Source organism: Pyxicephalus adspersus, chromosome 10 (assembly GCF_032062135.1).
Source record: "Pyxicephalus adspersus chromosome 10, UCB_Pads_2.0, whole genome shotgun sequence".
Taxonomy (NCBI): domain Eukaryota; kingdom Metazoa; phylum Chordata; class Amphibia; order Anura; family Pyxicephalidae; genus Pyxicephalus; species Pyxicephalus adspersus.
The window spans coordinates 15647047-15666759 of record NC_092867.1 but is presented as its reverse complement, the minus strand read 5'-3'; the positions used below and the strand labels follow the sequence as shown (position 1 = coordinate 15666759).

General features: G+C 36.5%; 1 protein-coding gene across 1 annotated transcript in view; it reads left to right on the top strand.

Annotated features, from left to right (window-relative positions):
- The window catches only part of STK32C (serine/threonine kinase 32C), a 150695-nt gene that overhangs the window by 83030 nt on the left and 47952 nt on the right, over positions 1 to 19713 (top strand). The window lies entirely within an intron of this gene.

Here is a 19713-nt window from a genome sequence, read left to right as displayed (position 1 = left end):
TACACATTATTGTAATTTCAAAATGTATTTAATCATCTAATGACAGGTATAGCTTAAAGATGGTATAAAAGGCACAAATGAATGTAGAGCTGTGTTCATTATTATATCTTTAAATGTATTTTATTATGAACAATGTAAGTACATAAATTTGATGTTGATTCTTTTGTTACTGGATCTGAAATCTTAAGTGAAAACAGGCGCTGTTGCTGAAATACTGCACAGGTTAGTAAGTAATTCACAAATGACATCTTGATTTAAATAAGAGTACATATGACTTAATCATTTAGCCTGTGTAAAGATAAGGTTTTACCTACCGGTATGTATTTTAACTCAGCCAAGAGTGACCATAATTTTCCAATTCAACCTAAAGCAGAACTATTTGCAAACATTAAAACATTGTGACTAACAGTCCTTTATTGCAGAAGGGATAGGTGATGTACCACCTGTAATAAAATAAGCATACTTGCCTGATCTCAATTTTTAATTGTATTGTACCTGTTCCCGTTCTGTTGCGGGTGTCATCATCTTCTTAATTTTTTCGGGCATCTTGATTGGACAGGCTGAGATGACCTAACAGAGGAGCATGGGAGTTCATTCAGTCCCATCAGCCCCAGGGGAATCTGGAATGCATCAGGTATCCCAGCTTTGCTCAGTAATTTTTTGTTTCCTTGGCAGGTTCAGGCAGAAGAGATTGCTTATTGCAAATGGGAAATTGTCTTTCCTTGCCCTGCCTGGTACCAAATTTTGAAAGTGGAACTTTAGTTCTGTTTTCAGGCAAACCTATTTATGATGCTGCAAGGTCCTTAAATAGTTCACTTTTTTAGTATATTATGAGATTCTGATTGCTTTCAAAGCTGCAATATGTACAAGTCCTTGGAGAGAGATAACACCAAGAACCCATTCATACGTAACCTTGAGTGAGAACAAGCGTGCTAATATATTCCATTTACTCACACCCCTTCTATGAAAATGTCACCTTTCTTATGTAACTCTAGTGGGCTAGGGTTATTTCTTTATGTCAGCTATCTGTATAAAACAAGCATTGTGTCATCCATCTTGGCTCTTTCTCCATCATACTTTTACTAAAGGAGGTGGATGTTAAGTTTGTCATTGCACAGACTGCTGCTAGAATTTTAAGAACATTTTTAATTCAGAAGCAACTAATCTAAACTGAGTTCAATAATTCTTTAGCATTTTACAAATGCAGTCCTATGAGAACAAGTGTTTCCAGTAACATTTACCAATCAACCTTTTTTTATCACATAATCTTCTATCTACAATAAATGTCAAATAACGTCTTCTAAAACTTCCTTGTTTCAGCGATAAATCTTTGCTGCACTTTTGAACTCATCATATAACAGCTCGGTTTCAGTTTAACAAATTTAAAGTTACTCCAAAGTTAGGATTTTTCCAAGGACAAGGAAAGAAACAATAAAATGGTTAGTTTTACAAGATGTGGAAGTTGTATGGGATGTAAGAAAACCATCCCTAGCTATAAAGAATCTTCATCAACATTGAATGGCCAATACTTTTTATAAATATTAATTGATATATTATACATTTCAAAGGAGCATTAAAAAAATATTAGAACATTTAGGATATGAGAGATGTCAGGAGATGCTAGAAAATGTATTTGTTTTTTTTACTTTTGAGGCAAAATTCCCCACTTCTGGTATTTTTAATATTACACAGTATTTATATAGCACCATCATATTACACAGCGCTGTACAAAGTCCATAGTCATATCACTAGCTGTCCATGAAAGAAACTCACAATCTAATGTCTCTACCATCATCATATGTCATTACCACAGTCTAAGGTCAATTTTGGGGGGTAGCCAATTAATCTAACTGCATGTTTTTGGGAGGAAACACATGCAAACATGGTGAAGAACTTGCAAACTCCATGCAGATATTGTCCTGGCCAAGATTCGAACCTAGGACAGAGCTCTGCAAAGGCCTGATTGCTAATCACTGAGCCACCGTGCTGTTATACTTGCTTTCAGTTCTGCAGTACTGTTCAACCACCCTCTCTAATGCTTACTTAAATATTTTATGGAATTTTGTATTTATTCTTTATATAAACATTAAACACAAGGAGAGTAAATTTAAGAGCAATAAAAAAAATAATAACTGAATAGCAAATTGAAAAAAATTCTAGGAATGCAACCAAATGGGTACACAGAGTTTAAATAGTTTTGATAAGATATAACATTTTCATTACATTGTAATCACTATTTCTCCAAAGTTTGTATATTGTGCTATTTTAGTTTAACATTAGTTTGTGTTTTTGAAAAAAATATTTAACATGTTTTGTGCTTATTTTTAGTAGTATTTTCTAATATTTGTTTTGTGTTTTCTATTGTTTTTGTTTTGCAGTATGCTATTTAAAAATGTATACATCACCTAAATATTTAATTCAGAGCAGATAGTGCCTTTTTTCAGTACTCCTGATAATGGACTCCTGATATTTGTGTATATATCTGACAACAAATTGTAAAGTAGTAAAGAATTAGATGTATTTCTACTGATGTATGTTTGCACTGTGATATACAGGTTATGTTTTATTCTGGTTCAGCTGTTTTATGGTCATAAGAGGAAATGCATTTGTATTTTACTTTTGAGGCAATTTTCCATCCTGCTGTTAAACTGACTTTCAGTTGTGCAGTATTGATAAATCACCCTCTCTGATGATCCATGCTGGAAGTCACCCATAAAGCAATGAACAGAGACAGACCCAGAATAGATAACTTTCTCTAAAGTTGTCTGTACTTTAAAGTGTTTAAAGTCGCTCTTATTAGGGAATTAATTATAAATTTCTTAAACGAAGATACTAATTATTCACTGCCCTTGTGACCTTTATTTATAGCAATTTGATTCAAACTTGTAACTTGTAATTTTTTCAGCACTGTTTTATGTGATTGGTTGCAATAAATGTCTTTCTTATGTGATATCTTTCAAACCATGTGGCCTCCTGAGTCTGGTAAATGACATTGGACCAGTCAAAGGATGATTTTTACGTTTTAGTATTACATGCACAAGCTAAAAGCACAATTCAAACTATTTGACTATATTCTGTGTAGTTGACAGGTGGTGATGTATCTTTTTGTTGTGCAGTTTTTTATTCCTATAAAAATACAGTTATCCCTGAGTTTTTGTTACAGATAAATTAGGCTGCAAGCCCTATAAAGGCTGAATCAATAAGAAATCCCTTTCTTTAGAAGAAAAGAACGAGTATTATGTCTGTGTGTGATTTGTTTTCTACTTTGTGTTTCTTAGCATTGATTAATTTTGCTGGGTTTGTGCTAAGCCCAAGCTGTTGACCTTGAAGATTCTGACACAACAATTGTCATTAGTTCTGTGCTAAATACAAAAAGCCTAGCAATCACTGAAAAGGCATATTTCTAAAAATTGATGGTCTTGGAAGTCAAAGTGCACATTACATAGATATATACAATTGTAAGGACACTGGTGGGTAAATCAATTTATAAAGATATATATCTTTATTAGTGAAGATCATAGGACCACTCATCTTAACCCAGTATTTCTCCTACCTCTCTTTATCCGCTATCTGACTTTTAGCATCTTATAAGGAAACTGTATAAATGAGATCTTCCTGCTGAATGGTAGAATATTGAGAGTTATTGTGTTAAGCTACGTACACACTTCCAATTATTATCGTTGGTAAACGAACGACGAACGATCCTGCACGATATCTGCGAACGATCGTATGGCACCGATCCTGTACATACAGATAACGACACGATCGTTCGCAGATATTGTACACACGATAGATGCGATCGTTTGAACGATACAGGAAGTGACGTGCACCACAGGAAGTGAGCGAACGTTCGTTCACCGCGCATGCTCAGACCATGGACGATCAATGAAGGACCGTACACACGATAGATGGTCAACGATCGTCGTCCAATCCGATCCGCCGGTCCGGTCGTTCATTTCCAACGACTATCCGCATAGAGCGGGCAGTTGGTTACTTTTTTTACAAACGATTTTTGCCCAATCGATCGTTCGTCATTCGTTCGTCGTTCATTTCCAACGATAAAAATTGGAAGTGTGTACGCAGCTTTAGATGGTATTGTGCTTGCTCGGGTTACTATGTGTTTTGTTACTTCTTGTGTCTACCACCACCATGCAAATCTACTTCCGCTTTCCCCTGCAGGCAGCTTCTTCTATTTCCTTTTTATAATGTGATTTATATGGCAAAGTCTGGCCTTTGATAAATATCAAATAAATGGCTTCAGGTAGATCTCAGCATCAATTCCCATTCACATTCCCATTCATATGGCCTTGTGCTGGTCTAGTTTTTCCTGCTGGCAAAAAATACCAAGAATACGAAATCTCTACAACCAGACTGTGGAAAACGTATTTCTTAGTTTTAAAGGGGCAAATAATACATCTTTTAAATATTTCATTGTATACAAGAATTTTTTTAAAAACTCTAATTAAAGGAAGTATATCAATCCAATGAGTGATTCATTCACCTTCACTACCCCTGTTCTAAAAAGACTTTCACTGACATAGAAAAGGTGGAAAAGCAAACAGCTTTTGCTTTACTCTGTCTTAAACAGTTCTAAAGACTCAATATAAGGCCTTGGTCAAGCACCATCACCCACCAGGCTCCAATCCCCCAATCTAACTTCCCATTCTTACCTATAGTAGTTGTGTCTTCCCAGCACATGGTTACCCTCAGGACCTCAGTGCACATAGGATGGTGTCTGGGGAGGACTAACGTAGGAACAGGAGCTCACAAAGCAGGACAGGGCACACAATGGAAGTCACACAGTCCAGGGCCAGTAGCCAAGTGTTCCACGGTTACTCAGTACAGGAGGACACAGCAGAGGCAAGGCCAGAAACAGAACCAAGTGTCATTTACAGGTATCAGTCTGCCAAACAAGGTATCCAAGGTTAGAATAGGCAGAGTCGAGGTCACAAGAAAAGTTTGGTGGAGGCACTCTCAGGTGCAGAAAACAGGCATCAACAGATAATCAAACATATTGCACCACCAGAAGATTAGACTAGCTAAATGCTACAATGGGCAACAGGTGCTTGGGATCTGAGGAGCTTTAAAGGGCCAGTAGCCAATGGCAAAGTAAGATTGGAGATAGGAACTAATTGGCTGCAGCACATACTCTAAAAACTTCTACAGCTGCAACTAGTCCTAGAGCAGGGGATGCTAAAAGAACATTCACAGCTAAAGGAAACTGGGGATGCTGCAGACTGCAAAGCATCGGGCAACCATAAAAATTACAGCCTAAGCTCAGATGAAGAAGTCTGGTGACTGGTGACATCTGGAATCGTAAACGAATTTCTGAGAAGGACAACTCCAACGTGAAGCTGAGTATCTGAAAAAGTTTTTTTTATTTTAACACTGCTTGCCTATGGATTTTTTGTTATAAAAATGAAGTTCTATTTTAAATAGTTTCAGTGTCACATACACCTAAAACTAACAATCAGCAGTTGAAATCGTTACTGCAGATCTGCCTACCTGTTCTGGGTTACTGCAATGGCATCGTCTCAGTATGACCAACAGCTAGCATTTCCAAAGTAGTTTTACAATTGCAAATATTCTCAGAGCTGTTCCTTAAAGTGCAATTTGCACTGTCACCATTATTCTTTCTGTATGTTTGCACACAGAGCCCCAGTGATAGAGATGTCCGTAGCTCAGGAAAGCTTGCGTTGATTAATTTGATTCAACCCCAAATCCTTTTGAAAGTGGAATGTAATAAACAATTGCAAACATAGCCAAGGTTATGGCTTTGCTTTACAAACAGCATCTCTCCCTGCCAGTGCCTTACAATCAACCAAATCATTTATTATGTTGTCAAATTAGCTTTAATGTGTTGTTTTGAGCAGAACCGATTCTGGCTTTATTGGTTGACTTGAAAGCCACCAAGTCTAGACAGTGCCTTGTGCTATTATTCAGCCTTAAATATGCCATGTGGTACGATTATTATAATATTGTACTGTAACGGTTTCCCAATCATGGAAGATACAAAGGGCTTTGTAACAGCTGGCTACATTCTAACATGTCTAGTTACAAAGGCAGTGATGTTACCAGGGTCTTGGCCCAATATACTTCTCTAATCCTGTCATATTTTAGCTAATTATTATTCTCCAGGAAAGCATATGTAAAAGGAATGTGGAAATGGATTTCTTTACTGAATTAAATGTGAATTGTGTACAAATAGGTGTTTTAGGTTAAAAGGACAGAGAAAACCAGTTTAACCCAGCAATACACGTGAAACCACCAACAAGTTTCTATTAGTAGCTGGATGCATATGCCTTGGTCCAATTAAAAAGAAAATCACCTAAATAATGTCAAGATAACTGCATAGGAAATGAAGTCATAATAATAGGCAACTTTTCCTAAAAATTATATACGTTGCTATACAAAATATATTATCCATATAGCCAGGTTTGCTGTTACCTGTAGTAAATACACAATACAGGTAGTCCCTGGGTTAAGGAGATCCAACATAGGGACGCCTCCTAGATACGAACAGACTTCCCTGCTTTTTCCTGTGCAGAACAGAGGTTTGAAGGGGGGAGGTTTGCATGCCTTGCAGAAGAAATCTTTTGCTAAACACAGCTGAGCTTGTGGGTGATCCTAGCTGAGGTGAGCTCTTTCCGAAAGCTCTTGTATCTCTTCAATGACCAAGACAAACTCTGCAGTTGTTTCTTTTTGCATATCAAAGCACGGCTTGCTCCAGAAGTTAATGAATGTCAAGGCTCCATAAAGATTTTTTTTTTGCTTTGTTTGTGATTAACTCACAGTGAGGATTTTATACATTAACAGACACCATAATGCCTAATAATATGTTGAGACAAACATCTGTCCTAATTGCATTTATTAAAATAATGTACCTGTTCTGACTTACATACAAATTCAACTTAAGAACAAACCTACAGTCCCTATCTCGTATGTAACCCAGGAACTACCTGTAATGTATTATAAATATTTTTTGGAACAGAAAATATGGGAATGATCTGGCCATGCATCATCAGTAATATTATCACATCACAATATTAGGAGTCATTTGTTTATTTCTAAAATGTGAAACACTTGCCTGGTTTATTAGTGGTGTCCAGTATTTTGCTGAATCACCTTCCACCCACCTGAGCGAGTGATACAAAGTTTTTTATATGCATACCTGTATATTCAAGAACTACATATAGTAAGAAAGTTCCTTCCTGGTCTAAATGACACACATAGTTTGGATTTTTGCCACTGTTAATTTTTATGTGTTGTGAAGAATACCTTACATATGCCGAAATTAAACTTCTTTTCCTCCAGGTGCAGAGTGGCCCCTTGTCTTTTGTAATAACCTTAAAGTAAATAATGGGAAAGAGAGTTTTCTATATGGACCATTTAAATATTTACACAGTGTGATCAAATCACCCCTTAAATGTCACTTCTCAAAGGAGAAAGGATAATCATGTTGTGCAACAAAATTTTAAGACATCCATGGACTGGACTGTTGCTGCTGCAAAGGCACAGATGAATGAGTACTATTCTTAAGGGCAATGTCAAATTAAAATGCACTTGCAAGTGAGATTTACAATGTCCAACTGGAGTTGAGGCAGTGACAAAGAGACTTTACTATGGTCCAATGCTCCCACCTTGCGGAGACACTGACTTCAGTTTACCATACAGGCGTAATGTGGTTTAGTAGCCCGAGTAGAGAAACATGGAGGAGTGTTTAACAACGGGGCCATGTATATATATAGTGAAGCGCTATATATATTCTGTGTTTGAATGAAAATTGGTGTGTCACGAAGGTAGCTCTTATTGAAGTAGTTTCACCCGTCTCTCCTCCTACACATTCATTCAAAGCGTGCCTTCCATGGTTAAACACGCACAATAGAAAAACTGCAGCCTTTACTTTTAGTACATTGCACAAGTTTATTTCTATACATGTGTGGGATGATATAAAAAAGATCATTTCTGCAATGACAATGTTAAATATCCATAAATTGAAAAGGTACCCCATCAGTATGGTTTTGGCTTATAGGTCCCAGCTCATTTGCAAACATTTTGCCTATGAAGGTGTTTGGCTTTAACTTTAATCCCTGTGCTTTCCATCTTTTGCAGTGGTTGGTGTTGGAGGTGTGTGGTCAGGTGGAACCGAAAAATGGATTCATGTCTATTCTGCCAAAATTGCAGGACATTGTATTGAGTACAGCTCATTCTTTTGTTTTGGAACAATGCATATGGTCATGAGTCATGTGTTGGGCATTGATTATTACTATTATTATTATTACACAGTATTTATATAGCACCATCATATTACTCAGCACTGTACAATGTCCATAGTCATGTCATTAGCTGTCCCTCAAAGGGGCTTACAATCTAATGTCCCTACCATAGGCATATGTCTTTAACACAGTCTAAGGTAAATTTTTTGCGGGAAGCCAATTAACGTAACTGCATGTTTTTTTGGGATGTGGGAGGAAACCCACGCAGACACGGCGAGAACCTGCAAACTCCACGCAGATAGTGTCCTGGCCGGGATTTGAACCTGGGACCTAGTGCTGCAATGGCCAGAGTGCTAACTTCTGAGCCACCTTGCTGCATCATATGAAATGCCACTAAACTAAGTAATTCATTCTTTAAACTAGCTTTAGGGTTATTCTTGAAACTATACTTTAGAACAAGCGCTATTTCAGGCCACTTCAGACACCTGTACATGTAAGTTTTCATGCTCTTTTTTTTGAAGTTTTGTACTCAACCTCTCTATATAATATAATTTTTAACAATAAGTTAGAACCCCAGTTTCTGCGTTTCAAGTTCTATTACAGATACGTTTACCCCCTGTATATCTATATATATGTATACAGATTTATATCAATGTGGTACAAATTACTGGCATCATTACTTTTTTATTATTTTTTTTTTAGTTAGCTAACTAGTTCTTTAACTAGTTAGTTAATATTTTCTGTCTTTACATTCCCTGAAGAAAGGTGCAACATGTCAAGAACTGAGACATTTTTAATGTAAGATATAGACATTTAGTTTCTCTACATTTCCCACTATATGGAGAATGTACGGCTATGATATTGATGTGACAGGTGAACTATGTATAGCTTGGTATCTTTGCTCTAGTTTCTTGAATGTATGAACATATCAACTTGTAAACCATTGTATTAGAAAAATTTTCTGTACAGTTACTCCTAGGGGTTGGCATAAGATTTTCTTCAATACTTTAAAGCGGTGGTCGCCAACTGGTGAAGTGGTCTGTGGCTCTGGCCGGTGCACCCCCCAGCAGGGTCAGGAGAAGGAACCCGCTGGGAGGGCGCACCGGCTAGAGCTGCGAACCATGTCTCCTGTACAGATCACTGGCTCAGAGTGGTGGATGAGTTATGTCTCTGTAGGAGAGTGGGTGGGTTCTTGTGTCATGATGTCACTCTGGGGGTAGTTTCTTCCCCTTTGAGTGACACATGGCTCCCTGTGCATGCGCAGTCCAGAGTCCATGAAATTAGTGGTCCTTGACGTCCAAAAGGTTGGTGACCACTGCTTTAAAGGGAGGTATCACTTTTTTATATAATTTTTCTTTAAACTAGCCTACCGTATAAATTAAAGCTTCTGTCTGATGGCAGATCAAGAACACCGTTCTATATAAGCTTAAGAATAGCTGCACACCTGTGACCTGACCTGTGCCTAAATTGTATGTAAAACCAAAACTATTTTCACACTAAGTATTGTCAGACTAAACAGGAAGTGTTTGGTGGTGTGATCACCAAATAAAAAAAAAATAAAAAAAAATACATGAGAAAACTTTAGCCACCATACCTAGGAAAGGTAAGCTTCAATTTTATTTTGAGTTTATATACTATTTAACAGTCAATCTTTAAAATATTATTATGCATTATTTTGTAAAGTAATTACTGGTTCTTTAATAATGAGAAAATACAAGGAGCGCTTAGTGGTGTAAATATCTTTATTGGATGAGTAAATGATAAATCGACATGTTTCAGGTATAAAACTCTCCCCTTGTTCGGGGCTTGAAAGTATATTATACATTAGGATATCATAGACAAAATATGATAATTGGCTGGACTTGTCTAGATTAGTAGTGTTACATCTTATACTGTTACATTTTTAATGATTCACATAGCCATGGTCTTTATGTGAACATACACTTGTCAGAGGTAATGTGAGGTCAGGTATTTTACACTCCTGTTTGGTTCCATACATATCATATTGAGCTGTGTGATTTTCTAATAGGAGGTGTTTGACACAAGGTATAGAAAACAAGGAAAAAAAGATAATTTTTACTTATTGTTTAATATGTTTCCTACAGTAATCCTGCCAAGCTTTGCAACACTGTGCTTCTGAATAGCAGCTAATTACATTGTGAGTTTTGAAGCTCACAGTTATTTTCTGAGTTAATTATAAGTATTTATTATATTTTTATAAATAGAGTTGGGGCCCTTTGGCTCTCCAGCTGCTATGGAACCTGGTATGACACAGCAGTCTTAAACCAATACTTGTGTTTCTGTAACACCCACCACCAAAAGTCAACAACTAAAGGTACCCCTCACCAGTGCACTCCAATATATATGTATGCCATTACAAATATAATTCATTTTGGGTTGATTGCGTTATGATGACTGATTGGGTAAGGAAATCACACCACCATCAATAAGTTAGGGAGAACTCTAGGTTTTCTTTAATCCCTACATCCTTCTCTGTACAGCAGACAGTAACAGTAACAACTATACCTCATTTTTTAAAAAATTAACAACAGAAGAGCTGATGAATATAAAGCTTACCTGGTGAGATATAAGGTGACTATTGGCTTTTGTTTACATCTTTTTAAAATATACTTTGTAATATTTGACTGCACCATAGGTTGACCTGTTATATATTCCTAAATGAACAATAAAGGGATTTCATCCACTAGTAACACTGGAGGTTGTATGTTTAAGCAGTAAATTTGACGTTCCCTCAAATATTCCCTGGTGGGAATCAATTACTGCCATTGAAACGCATTGACCTGGAAGATTCCCACGAGGGAATGTTTGAGGGAGTGTCTGAGCCCCTGGTGTTTGAGTAATCTCATCACATTTGACCTGGCAAAATGGCATTGATTCCCACTAGTATGATAGCTGGTTAGGATACCAATGGCTTGCATGGTATATTGCATTGCATACTTTGTTTTGCAGTAACAAGGGGTAACACATTTTTCTGCATATTACCATAACCCAACAATGTGAAAGGACCCTTAAAGAGACTCTGTCACCAGATCACACTTTATGATTTTTTGCTTTACAACATTACACCCACATTAGAACGTATGATTTCTCTACTCATATCTCCAAGTTTCTTTTTTTTATTAAGAAAGAAGCAATTAAACATTTTCAAAAAGTGTTTGTGCCTGATGCAGGGGCACCTGTCTTCCTAAATTTAAGGTATATGTGAAGTTGATATAATAGAAGTACATTATCCTATTCAAATATCTTCCCTAAGTTATATTTAAATTGCATTAAAAGAACGTTTTTTGTTATTTTATGTGTAATATTATGTTGTATGTTTTATGTGTATAGGTGTATTATTATTTACAATATCAGCCCTAATTACCACACATACATACAATTTCATGGTAGAAACAAGGATAAAACACATAATACAGAGTCATTTGGCGCCCTTAGTGGGAGGTGTCATAGTCAATATACAACAATACCATGAACAATTGTCAAAGAAGACTCTGCACAAGTAAGCTTAAGAGTCTTAAACACAAACCAAGCACACCAACTTGGATCTGCCTAGTGCACGGCCTGGCTAGAATGCTACAGGAAGAGAAGAAACTAGCAGAATTACTAAATTTGCTGGTAAAAAAAACTGTCTAAAGAGGGAGCATTTAGACTCCTTAGAAGAAGGAGTCTTTTTTTTTACTAATTGCATCAGTTATTTTTAAAAGTTATTGTTTTCATATACTTGTTCCATTTCCCTGTCCCAGGTACAGTTCCAGAGAGGCAAAACATGGCATATTCTACTTAAAAGTGGTTAAACATGGTGACAATTTTCCTATTGAACATGAGTTTTACTGTACGTTATCTCAATAGTCAGTGTTTAGTTTGTGGCTTCCAGGACCTGCATAAATGGGTAAAGTTGCTTCCCCATCAGATCCCTCCAAATACTGACATTTTAAAATTCCCTTTATACATGAAACCTTTCTTTACACCTGAGTCAAGCAAATGCTAATATGTAACTTGTTTAATGTGCCGCACAGTTCAATTTTTGATAGCCCCAGGCTTAATCAAAACTTGGCCATAGAGAAGGAGCTTTGAAGTGTCTGTCACTACATGGCTGTAGAACGTATCCCGCAGCTTCTCCTTAGCAGTGGAAAAGTTCTCTCTTCTCACCTTCTCTTTTATTCTCTGACCTTTTGTCTCCTCTGAGCTTCAAAGAGACTTTAGCAGTTTTTCATACAATCGTTAAATAAGTGGAATCTGGAGCTTTGTAAAACCTTGCATTGTGTGATGGATCACTACTCAATAAATTCTCATTTTGCCAACGCAATTTCATTTGTTTTTGTTAGAATAAAAAGCCTGTTATTGTGTAACTCTGGCGTGGTTACATCCAGCTTGCAGTGTCATAAAAACACTTCTAAATGTCACTTTGTGTCATCACCTGATTTGTTCTGTAGGGGGTTGGAAGGAAGCTTTAGCTCAAAGTATGTAAATTCAAACACCAAAGAGGATTGATTAAACTCAAGTGCTATTTTACGCCAACACTTTTTTTTGTGTAATAACTTTTGAAAATTGCAGATTCAGTATTTCGAAGCTTGAATGAAAGAGCAGTATAACATTTTTGGTATTTAAATATATTCATTTTTAGCAGTCTATACATCAGACCGATAGGTAGGGCAACATGGAAGGAAAGAAGTTCAGTCCATCCAAATGAAGGACATTGGAAGCTCTAGCTTTGCAAGTGATGATCATCTACAGAGGAGAGATGAACTATTTCCCTCAACTGCTACCAATAAAATGGCTTGTTATTCCAGAAGGGACAGGCTATGTGTTAAAAAAACAAACTTACCTGCATTTTTACAATTATATACCTAAACTTAGCTTCTCCTTACTCCATTGCCAGCTCTGTCATCTTCATCGGGGATCTTCCAGGTTTGGTAACTTGGATTATTTTGATTGGCCAGCCCAGAATAGGAAATAAAGTAGAACTAAATCCAGTGGATACTCACCTGTCCACAGTTAAAGTGTCTTTAAAGACTCTACTGTTTCTGCTCTAAATGGTGAGGATGAATCACTCCACAGTACCTTCAGATATAGAGATAACAGTTTGTAATAATTTGAGTGTCCATAGACTAGCCACAGTCACCTTTATCATTCACATCAAATAATTGGTTTCTACAGTATAGATTCTTTTTTTAATGAGAACCCCAGAGAAGATAAAGCCACTAAAATAATGTATCAGCTATTGCTGCTATCATTTATTTTTTTGATAAAGAGCTTCAACAAGATATATAAATATTGAAAATCCCTTCTCAGCAGAAGAGTGAAACTTTTTCAGACCAATGGATGGGGGAGTGGATGGATCCAACATTGATTCAGTCTGCATTCTGTATAATAACTACTATAGTATTATTAATATTATAATAATAAAGAGTATTTATTTAGCGCCAATATATTATACAGCACTGTACATTAAATATGGGTAGAGAATGACAGACATATATAAACAATGACACAGGAGGAGGACAGAACCCTGCCCAGAAGAGCTTACAATCAGAATATTGCTGCTATTTTAACTTTGTATGGATCATTATTTTCTTTAATGTAATGTATAGAAAAGCAAAAAGTGGATACAGATAATCGATTTTATTATTCATTTATTTCTGCAGATTGTTATTTCATGGGGTTCCTCTTTACTGCAGTTTACCTCCATAGGATAGAAATGTGTTTTAAATAGAAATAGATGTAAAATTTTTCCACACAGTTTATGCAAGCTTAAAATGTTTTTTGTTTTTTTTACCTAAAAGGAAGCATGGAACCTTTTTGTAAGTGACTTGCATTGCCTTTTCTAATATGACTTTTTAATTAAGAGCTTGCAAGTTCATGAGCACACTATAATCAAGATCACAGAGGCAGAGAGCTGTAATTTGTTCACTGTTATTATGGGGGTGGGTGCTGATGTTTCAATACATCACTTGATGCCTTGACCCCTCAGTAACAAACTATTGTGTCTATCTGCAAGACAAATCCTTTATTCCAGGCAGATAGATAGCAATTAACAGGAGCTTGTTAGTGCCACTGCTAGGACATCTAAATTTGGAGATTTCTGCTAACAAAATTCTGATTACTCATGTAGATGTTAAAAGCATTGCTTTATTTTGTTTGTTTTTGGTTTAAAAGTAACAATGCAATAGTATAATAGTTTACAGGTTACTTATTATTATTATACTTGTATATACATGAATGTTGGAAATAGTAACTATTTAACATTAGGGCAGAGATACAAGTACTGGTGTGCAAAGTATTTCTCATACCTTTAAAATATACAGAAAATGAGTAAATGTGAATTTAAACAAGCAAAGGAAAAACAGCTTTTGGAATTCTGTTTATTTTAAACTTGTATTTAGCTGTGCATCAAAAAGCCACTTATTGCACACCTAAACCATTGGCCACATAATGCATTGGATCCTATGTTTTCCATCTGTTGGATTGCAAAGAGGAAGGGTTTTTCTTCAGGTGCCCATGCTGGGGTGACATGCATATATCCCATTGAATTTCCAGTGGTCGAGTCTTTTTAGGCTCTAGAAGAGTGCTGCCCCTTTATCCAGAAAACCAGAATATTCCGCAGAAGCAATCCAGAAGTGTGAACACCACCTGAGCTGCCTTTCCTCCAGCACTCCTCCTGATGGTGGGTTCTCTTACCTGCTGGTCATGTGATTCCCATTTGCCACATGACCTCCTCTATGAAAATAAGTGACTGGCAACAGGAGGTTGCCTGAACAGGGAGTTCACCTTGGCTTTGTTTCCAGTTGTTTCTGTTAGCGTCTCTAGTATTTGTAACCCTGGTCCAAGCTTCCATTGACTACTATTGATTGCTGCCTGCTCTGACCTTTGGTTCTGCCGGACTATTACTGTTTGCCACCTGCCCTGACCTCTGGCTTGTCTGACCACACTCCTCTCTCATGTTCCTGCACCACGCTTTATTTCCATCTGTCAGCAGTCACCAGCCCCTCGTGCATGGGGGCCGCAACCTGACAACTGCCCTCAGCATAACATCCTCACCTCTAGGGGCCCTGGATTATACCAGGCTGTTGCTTGGACTCTGTGCCCCATCCACGTTTCAGCCAACTGGGCTGGTGACATGGAGGGTCCACCTTCCCGCCCTGTAGCATGCCATTTTGCTGTACCAGACCACACCAACATACAGACCATTTTCAGTTTTATTCTTAGATACACATTTTTTGCCACATCGAGCAGTCGATCCAACCCTATTCTCAATATCAGTTTTATTATTTGTTATTCTATGGAATTGAGAGTTGCTTCCATATTATGTACCATATGCTTCTTCATCTATTTTCTCCTATGTCTTGTTGAAGCAATGCTCTATACTGCGAAACACTTAGAGAAATGTACAACCCGAAACTGGTGGTCCACTTTTTTTAATCAATGAATAATAAACCTCTATACAATTGTTGTGTGCTGATTTGTATTCCATTTTGTATACACACATTTGTGTGTTTAAGAAGTTTGGGAAAACAAAAAAAGCATTTGGTTTTTACTTGCATAGTTGTAATCTACATGGACTATGTCTCTATTGGTGGATGTTGGTACATTAACATCCCTATGATTTTCATTTTTATGTTCCATGTAATATTGGATAAATGCAGGAAAATCATGTCAATGATAGGACAGTGGGCCGTTTGCAGGAAAGGAATACAAAGGGTATAACAGTGGGCAGTATGTACAGGAGAGGAGTACAAAAAGTAAAACACTGGCAATGTTTGCAGAGTATGATGGAGACCTAGATTGTAGTAAGATGGGTGTGAAGGCAGGATGTATGTGCTGGAAAGAAAATTAATTAGTTTATACAGGAATGCAGTGAGTATGACATTGGGCATTGTGTCTGGGTAAAGACTGGGAAGCATATGATAGTGGGCAGTATGAGCAGGAGAGGAGTACAGAGGGTATATCCGCATCAGTATGGATTTTACAAAGTAGGTCATTGCCATGATCATCTGAAATAACATTGTAGTAGCACACCATTATCAATATCTTGTTGATTGTGTTACTTTTTTTTTGTTAAATCACACAAATCAATGTAACATTTTGAAACCATGCTGAGTTCCTTTATTAGGGCAACATAACCTCTGACATTGCCTTGATGAAAGCCCTGGTTCCAAAACATTGCACTGATTTGTGACTCATGTAATTATGTACAAATAAAGTAACAAATCCTTCATGAAGGTATTGAAATGTTGGCAACATATATTTAATGCAATACCAGTATAGTATAGCACCACTCAACCAAACTAAATTGGCTTTACAATAGTCAGATTAAATAATTTTGTGAACCTTTGTTATGAGATGCAATGTTTAAATTTGTAATAGAATGCTAGAAAATCCATGCAATGTGAAGAAGTGAAGAAAGGTCGTAATGTGTTTAAAAAAGAATGCAGGCTCTTTAAATCCATGAAAGGCTGTTTAATCCTGACTTATATGTTTTATGCTTAGTAAGACGATGGAAAAACAAAGTGAAAATACAGTTGTATAGTAACCTGGAGAATCATTCACATGGTATTAAGTCTAATAGAATTAGCCATTATGCAGTTAATCATACCATAATGTTTTTTGGAAATAAAGGAGGACTATTAATGTAAGGTATTCCCTTAGCTTTCTAGTCCAAAAATTACTTCTTGGAACATTAAAAACAAAAAAAATCTTGGATAACATAACAGTAATTTAATAAAAGGCAATGGCGATTTAAAACACATGGACAGTATTTACAAGTCTGGCATCCTGATTTTTAAAGCCTTGTGAACCTTCTTTTAAGGCTCCAATTCCAGTTTCCATATCAGTCACTAGTGTTCTGAGTTCCTGACCAGTGTGGTAGGTAAAAGATTTGTGCTTGTATCGAAGATGTACAATGATGGTGAGATACAAACTTGACAAAAACGTAATGTTGTGTAAATGTATGTTTTGCTTACTTGACTCTACAGTAGGTTATCTGAAGCATTTGTCACTCTCCGAATAGCTATTTACAGGTTCTTATCAAGTTCTTTCCTGGCATGCTTCTGAATGAAGCTCTTGTGTACATGTAAAGATATCCCAGGCAATTATTAACCTAGATACATTGAAATGGTGAGGAAATATAACCAAAGCCCAGGCTTGAAAACCTTAAGAATTTGAAATCAAATTCCAACATTATAATAAAGCCATCTGATAAAGGAGGTAACATAATTCTTGACAGTGAACATTACAAACGAATGTATGAAAAAATCTTGAAAAACCAGGAATGGTATAGAAGAATAGAATTCTCACAAATCCAGACGTTCTATCACGAATACTACACCCTAATTACAACAGCAAAAAATGAGGGCATAATCGAGGACGAGGTGTTCAGTTATTTGAACAATACAAATTCTAGATTACCAAAATTTTACTTGCTACTAAAGGTACATAAAAGTATAGTTCATTTGTGCCTAGTATTGGAAACATTTCAGCACAAGCAAGCTAACTAGTAGACAATTATCTTAGACCATTTGTTTATAGGCCACCATCCTTCCTGAAGGATACCCCTGATCTAATAAAAATATTGGAGGGAATCACTGTACAGAGTAACTGCTTGTAGCAATTGACATTAAAGCCCTTTATTCAAGCATACCACATGATAAGGGTATCTTGGTAATTAATGAGTTCCTGAAAGAAACAAGTCTCACCCTTTTATACAAAATGTATTCATTTTGTCACTTTTGAGATATGTACTCACTCGGAACATATTTACTTTCGATGACAATACATGCCTCCAGGTACAGGGTGAAGCGATGGGGACATGTTGTGCCCCGACCTATGCCAACACTTGTCCAGGCTACTAGAAATGTCCAGGCTACTAGATTTTTGAGAATCACTAGGGAAACTAAGCTAAAATAGGACAAAACTTCATATGGCCAGGATCTGGCCATCAAGATTTCCAGCAATTAAACAGCATAAAGTGTTTGTTTGGATAAAAGGATGCCTTTAGATACTGGAACACCATCTCCACGGGATGTAATGGGGCAGCATGCAAAGGAGTTATTCACATTGTAATATAGGAAGGTGAGCGGTTCTGCTAGCATGGAAGGAACCGGGTATTCACCAAAAGTGAGTACAGATATATGAGTGTACATACAAGATGGAAATTTGACATGGGAGTTCTGATATAATTGACTTTTCATTTTTGGTTTATGACTTGGTTTTTGGTTTATGGTTTGGTTTTTTTGATTATTATATTATAATATTATAAGTACCCTGCTGTACCTGAGTGCATCCAAATTTGGAGGAGTGTATTGTCTGATAATTTTGAATTACCTTCCTAATGGTTATAATACCTACCGCAATTATAAGAAAAGACATCAAAGTTCTGGATGATATATGGGAGAATATAGGTGAATATAGTATATGGAACAAAAAGAGTGATTAGCTGGTGGTGTGTCACCTTGGGTGAATAATGAATTAATTGTAATAGAATGCCTGATTAAGCACTTTTTTCAGAAATTGTTGAGCACACATCATACATTAAGTATATGCACATAAATGAAGATAAATTGTATTGTTAGAAATGCATTGTGAACAAAAATATTATATTGGAAAAAAACTAATTATATGTTTTATAATTGTAGATCTCCCTATTTTTCCTTAGGAAGGTGAATTATTCTGCGAAACGCATAGAAAAGATTGGGCGTACCCTCAGTGGAAACCCCAATAGGTGGTTCTATGTTATACATTGATTTTTTTTTTATGTTTGAATTTAACGATATTTAATAAAATAGGTTTGTGATTTAAAAATGTGTTGTCTAATTGGCTAAATTTGGTAAAGGCTGGCCTAAAAAGTCCCTTTATTTGTGTGGTCAACAAAATTTCTTTTTATGTGTCTATTGAGGATGTGGTCATGTCGAGAAAGGAGAGGTTGGATATGTCTGTGTTAACAAGAAAAAAAATGTCGATGTGACCACATAGATCTATTACCCTGTGCAGTGCATCAGCTGGTATAGGAAATCAAAGATGCTCCATGGTGACCTGTTAGGAAGTAAATATTGGAACGCTCTTATGTTACTGTTGTTGGATCATTAGAAAGGACCCTGTTGGTATACCAAGATGAAAATTCATAGGACAGTTTAAGTTTCTGTTTATTGTGAGTTGATAAAATATCATCAGCTTGTATTTTTTCTTTTTCCGTTTGTAAGACCCATTGTGTAGCTGTGCTTGGCTGTAGCAGTGCACAAATTACCGCTCTGACTTCTCGTGCCGTTTAGTTTCTTGTTAATAGATTGAGGCCCTACAGTTCTAACTACCTATATATTGTGACTCCAAAGCCTGCATCTTCATACATGGTTCTCATTGTAATTCAGGAATTCTGAGAAATGTTCTTCCTGTTTAGATGTCACGTGTTTACATCTGATTGATTAGCCCCCTCTCCAATGTCTGAATTTATTGATCAGAGGCAAATTGTCATAATGCAGTGTGC